The sequence below is a fragment of the Pteronotus mesoamericanus genome, unplaced genomic scaffold, assembly GCF_021234165.1.
Source record: "Pteronotus mesoamericanus isolate MK-2021 breed Mesoamerican mustached bat unplaced genomic scaffold, CSHL_Meso_final contig_101, whole genome shotgun sequence".
NCBI classification, from domain to species: Eukaryota; Metazoa; Chordata; class Mammalia; order Chiroptera; family Mormoopidae; genus Pteronotus; species Pteronotus mesoamericanus.
Window position 1 is genome coordinate 20,800,051 of NW_026555001.1, and position 6,970 is coordinate 20,807,020.

At 39.7% G+C, this 6,970-nt stretch overlaps 1 non-coding gene across 1 annotated transcript; it reads right to left on the reverse strand.

The window, feature by feature from the left end:
• Nucleotides 1-5,325: 5,325 nt before the first annotated feature.
• On the reverse strand, nucleotides 5,326-5,431 carry LOC129068103 (U6 spliceosomal RNA). The gene has a single exon (XR_008528895.1). It is a non-coding gene; the product is annotated as a U6 spliceosomal RNA (small nuclear RNA).
• Between the last annotated feature and the right edge of the window lie 1,539 nt (nucleotides 5,432-6,970).

Below are 6,970 nucleotides of genomic sequence, written 5' to 3' on the forward strand. Positions count from 1 at the left end.
GTCTAGGAGTATGTGCTTTAGATTCAAATTATTTGCAATCAGTTGTATGACAATGAGGAGGTGCAGCATTAAGTAACTGGGCCCCATAACTTTGATCAACTTGTATTTAGTGTGTTAGGGAATTACGTGTTTCTTTCAACTTTGTCTGGCCATACAGGCTCGTTTGAAGCTCACATGTGGGCAGTTAATCTTACTGGGTTCATTGATTTATAACAGGGAAAAAAATGCTCTTGTGAATCCAAATAACTTAAACTTGAAAAAGTTTCAGTCAAGTGATTTTGTCCATAAGCCACTAAGAAAATTAAAGAGATGTCAAACAGAGAACAGATGTCTTGTAGGGTCATTGCTGTGCAGGTGCAAAAATGAGTTAACCAGTAAATAGCTTGGGAGACTCAACATGTTAACAAACTTAAAAAAGATGGATACAACAAACAGATAATGATTTATTAATCAGCATGGAGAAAAAGATGGAAGTTCTGATTTGAAAAAGAGAATGAGACTTTTTTTTTTTATCAGTCTCTCTGGTGTGTATGTACTCTTAACAGGTCAAACTACAGTTAATTTGTGGAAGAAAGAGACATCAACAAGTATGTTCACTGCCACCTCAGTTATGAGCAAGGAGCTGAAAGCATTCTGTTTGTGCATCACCTGCAGAATGTATGGATAAAACGTGGTGGATGTTTTCTCCTTGGGATATTACGAGTAATCTGTTGGAAGCATCATATTGATTAAAACAAAACAGCATGGGTGCATTCTAAAGACATAGAGTTAATTTTTTACAAAATGAGATATAGAACACAGTACCATTTTCATAAATTAGAAATACATCAATACAAAACGATGAGACACATATCTTGTCAGAACACTTTAAACATGTGGTTGCCTATGGAAGAAGGAACAAAGACTAGGAGTGGAGGAATGGGGATGAAAGAGAATGAAGACAGCGATCGTGCCACTAGTTGTTGCACGGTGTAGAACCAGTGGTATGTAGGAGAACCTGTCCAAAGTAAAATTTTGAAGAGAAGAAGAAATTGATCGAATCTGTGAGGATGAAATTTCCTCAGAGGAGGAAGGAAATACTTGAGCTGGCTTTTCAGGCATAGAACAATATGGAGAATTTGGAGAACTTACATAATTCAGTGTAACTGTAGCATACAATGTACTTTGAAAAATAGTGCGAGATGAGTGCTAGAAGTTGGGTACAGATCACAGATGGTCTGGCATGCCATGTACGAAACTTGCATTTTTATCCCAGAGCCAGTGGAACTACTGGAAGTTTCAAGCACAGGAAAAATAAGGATGGATTGAGCAATATACAGACCACTCAAGAATATTTGGATTGAGTGGTACACAGACCACACAAAGATGTTGTAGGCAGGATGGAATCTGGATTTGGATAGAACGGAGAGAGACAAATCTGTGGGAATACTTGAAACTATCCATATAGAGAAGGTGAGTGTCTGAATTAAGGAAGTAATGAGAGATAGATGCTGGGACAAGATACGCCAAGGTATTAAGGTGTAAAATTAATAGGACATTGAGACTGATAGACAATGAGAGCTGAGAAAAAGGGTTTAAGGTAGCCCCAGGTTTTTGGCTTGGATTCTGAGATGAAAAGTTATGCTACTGAACAATAAGGGAAATTCAGGAGAAGGTTTAGAAATGGACGTGGGTCAATGTAGCACATGTTGAGTTGAAGCACTTGTGGGGTCATTCAATGTTGGGAAACACCCCGTCTGGCTTCAGGGACTGTAGCCCCACTGACAGGCGAGAGGGCCTCCAGGCTGGAAATAATCGAGGAGGCCTTGGGAAAACAGGTCACTGAGCAGACAAAACCTGCCCCCTTGCATCATCCTGTTTGGCCCTGTGATGGTCGGTTGTTGATGACGGGTAAGTTCTCCCAAGAGGAAGCACAATTTAAGCCAGACATTGGCCTGTATGGGCAGTGGGACAAGGACTTGGGGGATACAGAGAAAGGGCATAAAGGCCCACACCCCTCAGCTCGGCTTGGACAGGGCCAGAGTCCTCATTCTAGCTGAAAGAAATCTCCTTGTCTCTAGGTGGCTCTGCCCCACCCGCCTGGCTCAGGCTTGAAACAATACTAAAGGCAGGTACAGCCCTAAACTGGATCAGCAATTCCCGGGGAAAATCAGGCCTAGAAGTAAATTCCTTTAATCATGCTGTTCTTCCCTCAAATGCGATGATAACAGGCTCATTCTGGGAAGGAGATTTACATTATTCATAGACCCTGACCTGAGGCAGACCTCTTCTGTTCCTCCAATTGTTATCCATGATCTCTATCTGTTTTCTATAAACATGGCCTTTGACATTGATTGATGAGCTTTGCATCCATACCCCTGTGCATACAGTTCTCAATCAAAGCTTTTGGACGTGGGGGTTGGGGACCCTCTCTCCCCTTAGAGGGAAGAGCCATGTCCTCTCTCCTGGCAAACAGAGAGATGTTTGCGATGACTCACGTTTATTCCCCCATCTGTGACAACCCCGGGACGGGCTCTTCAGGATTCAGAGCCCCACTCCCTCCTCAGCTGGCTCTGGACAGTGACCCTCAGATGCAGGAGCCACCACGTCCCTCTCTTCCCACAACGCATCACTCTCTTTGACAATTCAAGCCAGGATACCTAGTATCAGGAGACTGGCCTGAGTAAAGATACAAATGTGGGAAGGAAGGCAGTAAAAAAAGTACTGCCTCTGTTTTGAAAAACTCAGGGGGAATCTGTAGAAGGAAGTGGAAAAAGGTTCTGAGCACTTAGAGAATACAAAGGACTGGAAAGAGGGAAGAGGGGTACAAGAAGGTGTTAGGGTATAAGAGAAGAATGAGAGAAGGAGAAAGAAGTCTATAAAATAGAAGGAAGCCTAGGAGAGGTGGTGCATTGGGAGACTGGGGCACTGAATATTTGATGAATGAGGAGGAAAGGCTTTCTTCCAATCCACACATCTATCCATTAGCAGGCCCTGCTGATGACATCCCCAAGGCTCAAGTGTCCACTGTCCCCCAGCGCCATCTCTGTCGCCCAGACCCCTGCCAACATCAACTCTCTATGTGATAGCCTCTTAACTAGTCTCTTGCCTCCGCTCTAATCTTAAATCATAGCCAGAGTACTTTATTTAAAACATAAATTATACCATGTCATTTCTCTGCTTATAAACCTTCCATCACTTCTCCTTATAAATAGAAAAGAAATCCATATTCTATCATGGCCAACAAGAACCGGCAAAATCTGCCCCCTGCTGGCCTCTGCTTCCCTTTTCATGCCACTTCCTCTCTTGGCCTCTATTGGTCTCCATTCTGTTCCTAAGAGGCAACCAGTTCTCGCCTCCCCCCTTGTCCTTTCTTCCCTGAAATGTTAGTGTGGCTTGTCCATTCTCCCCTGACCACCCTCTCCCTCTTTACTGTGCCTTACGTGTCAGAAGGGAAGTGTACTGTGTGAGCAGCAAAGGAGGCACCCAGGGAAAAGGCTCCCAGGAGAAGGAAAGAACTGGAATTTTCTCTATATGAGAGGAGAACTGTAGTTTTACCTACACAGACATGTGTGTGTAAACACCTCTCAAAATCAGTTAGAGAATATATTCTTCACCCCCAGAAGTTCCCATCTTCCCCTTTCCAGCCAATCCCCTCCCTCAACACCTGCCAGCAGACGCAGCCACCTTTTGATTTTTGTTACAAGCCTTTCGCTTAACCTTACCCCAGCAGATGTCCTGCTGGGGAAACATGAAGGTACATTTGGGGCTTGACTAGATTGGCATCCTTAAACACAGTCTGTGACAGTTAACACTGTGCTGGTTTGCCTGTCCCATAGTAAATCACCTCCACCTGTGCTAGCACCATGACTGCATAGGAAATGGCCAGCATTTGTCAGCTAGCCCTAAAAAGGACATTTTCTTCCCCAGAAATTTAGAGGATTTAGCTACTTTTTGCTCCTCCAAATATCAGTTATCTGACATCTTTAAAAATATTATTTTAAAATATTTTCTATTTTTTTCCCTAATGGTTGCAAGCAAAAATGTTGAGCTGAGACATCCTGCTTCAAAATGGAAGTTGATTTTCTTTGTAAAAATGATTTTTAAAAAGATTTGCCAGCAAGTACTTCCTGGACACCTGCTTTATTCTTAACATTGTGCTGAAGGAGTTAGAAAAAAAATCTAAACAATGAGCCTTAACCAAGGTAGCTGATATCCGTTTGAGACAGAAAGACATACCTGAGCGAAGCAATTAGAGAGTGTGGCAGCGTCGTCAGATGAAATGGGAAAGTCACTCGGGCAAGTCACTTTGTCTTCTAGTTCTCAGTTTCCTGAGCAGCAAATGAGAGGTTTGATTTCAATTAGTGGTTATCAGGCATGTATATTAAATACACTGAGCCAGATAATGGGGCTGGCCAGCTGAGTAGCTGCCCGGGATATCCATCTCTATGAGGTGTTAAAACAGCAGTGGAAACAAAATAAGATGGAGACACGGAATTTATCAGGACTCCTCTCAGAGAGTGCCATATGTGATCCGAGAGTAAGCTATTGGGACACTGGGTGAGATTCCCATGGAGCAAGCTTAAGAAACAACAGATGGAGGACAAACCCTCTGTTGGGAGGGACTCGCGTTTACCACCGGGCTGTTGTCCTGTTAAACTGCAAGCTTGGGCCCCATCCAGGTCGCCTGGGACAAAAGAGGGAAGGCTGGACCTCACCACCAGCAGTCTTGCTTTTCTGCTCCCTTCATGCAGTGTTCAGCATTTCTATATAAATGAACAAATATTTTAAAATATAGTCTGCCTGGAACACATAAGAAGTATTAGTGCTGCATGCCTCAGCCTAGTTCTATAGCAAATAACTCCTTTACAAATGAAATTTTACATAGGACCCCAAAATAAAAACAAAACAAAACATCAAACAAAAGCACCTTGGTTAAATTAGATGTGAAGACACAGGGCTTTGTTTGCTCAGCTTCTTTTTTAAACCCAATGAGAAACATTTTGTCAGTCCTAGTCCTCAGTGAAATACTCTTTAGAAATTACTGAGCTAGGTGTTTTCTACCTTTTTTTTTAGTATTAATATTCTGTAATTCTGTGATAGGGTGCAGACATCTAGAGATCAGACTGTAATATTTTATTTCTTAATTTCTTTTACGCCATTCATCAATATTAATATCATGAACTATCTGATTTAATAACATATTTTGAGTAAAATGAAAGATTTACATGTTAAATGTATAATTTTTTTTGGCAGTTAAAGCATAAAAGTTTTATTGTGCATTTATTGTATGATGTACTCTTCAAATAAAAGCACATAATTTGACTTTTAAGACTTATAAGTTATAAAAATAGGGAGGGCTTCACGAATTTTCATGTCATCCTTGTGCAGAGGCTGTGCTGATCTTTTCTGCATCATTCCAGTTTTAGTATGTGTGCAGTGAAGCGAGCACTAAATGTATAATTTTCCATTGTATTTCCTCTTTGTCTTGTTTTAAACTTATGTTCTGAAAGTTTTCTTGAAATCCTTCTTTCAGCCTTGTATTAAATAATACATTTTTATTTCCACGAACTCTTTCTTGTTCTTTGCACCTTTAAAAAATAATGATAATCTGTTCTTGTTTTATGGATGCCCTCTCTTCTTAAACCTCTCTGAGGCTGTTAGCATTCTTTTGACAGTTGTTTCTCTTTTCTAGATTACCTTCTGTTTGTTTCTCAGGTTTTGTTTGCATTTTATTCCTTCACTTTGGAACATCTGGTTCTCTGTAAGTTTCCCAGAAGCCTTGAATAAAATTCTTATTTAACAACAAGGAAACAGCAGCCTTAAATGACACACTAGATCAGATGGATTTAATTGGTATCTGCAGAGCATTTCACTCCAAAGCAGCAGAATATACATTCTTTTCAAGCTCACATGGAACATTTTCTAGGATAGACCACATGTTAGGACACAAAACAAGTCTCAATAAATTTCAATGAATTTAAGAAGATTAAAATCAAATCAAGCATCTTCTCTGACCATAATGGCATGAAACTGGAAATTAGTCACAAGAAAACAACTAAAAAACAAACAAAGAAATGGAAGCTAATAACATGTTACTAAACAATAAATAGGTTGACAATGAGATCAAGGAAGAAATCAAAAGACACCTTGAAACAAATTAAAATGAGAACACAACAATCTAAAATCTATGGGACACGGTGAAAGCAGTCCTAAGAGGGAGATTCATAGCATTACAGGCCTATCTCAAGAAACAAGAAAAATCTCAAGTAAACAATCTAGTGTTACAGTTAAAGAAACTAGAAAAAGAACAAAACCCAAGGTGAACAGAAGAAATAAATAAGGATCAGGGCAGAAATAAATGAGATAGAGTCTAAAAAAGTACAAAAGATCAATGAAACCAAGGGCTAGTTTTTCAAAAGATAAATAAGATTGACAAACCTTTAACAAGACTCATCGAACAATAAAGAGAGAGGACTCACATAAATAAAATCAGAAATGAAAGAGGAAAAGTAACAAGTAGCCCCACAGAAATACAAGGGATTGTAAGAAAATGTTGTGAACAACTATATGCCAACAAATTGAATATTTTGGATAAAATAGATAAGTTCCTAGAAACATACAATCTTCTATAACTGAATTAGAATAAAAAAATTTGAATAGACCAAATACAACTAATAAAATTAAAGCAGTAACCAAAAAACTCCAAACAAACAAAAGTCCTGGACTAGATAGATTTGCAGGTGAACTTTACTAAATGTTCAAAGAAGAACTAACACCTATTCTTCTCAAACTATTCCAAAAAATTCAAGAGGAGAGAAGACTCCCAAGCTCATTTTATGAGGCCAGCATTACCTAATTAAAAACACAGATAAGGACACTACCAAGAAAGTTGTAGGACAATACCTGATGAACATCAATACTGCAATCTTCAACAAAATATTAAACCAGATCCAGCAATACATTATAAAGATCTTACACCATGACTGAG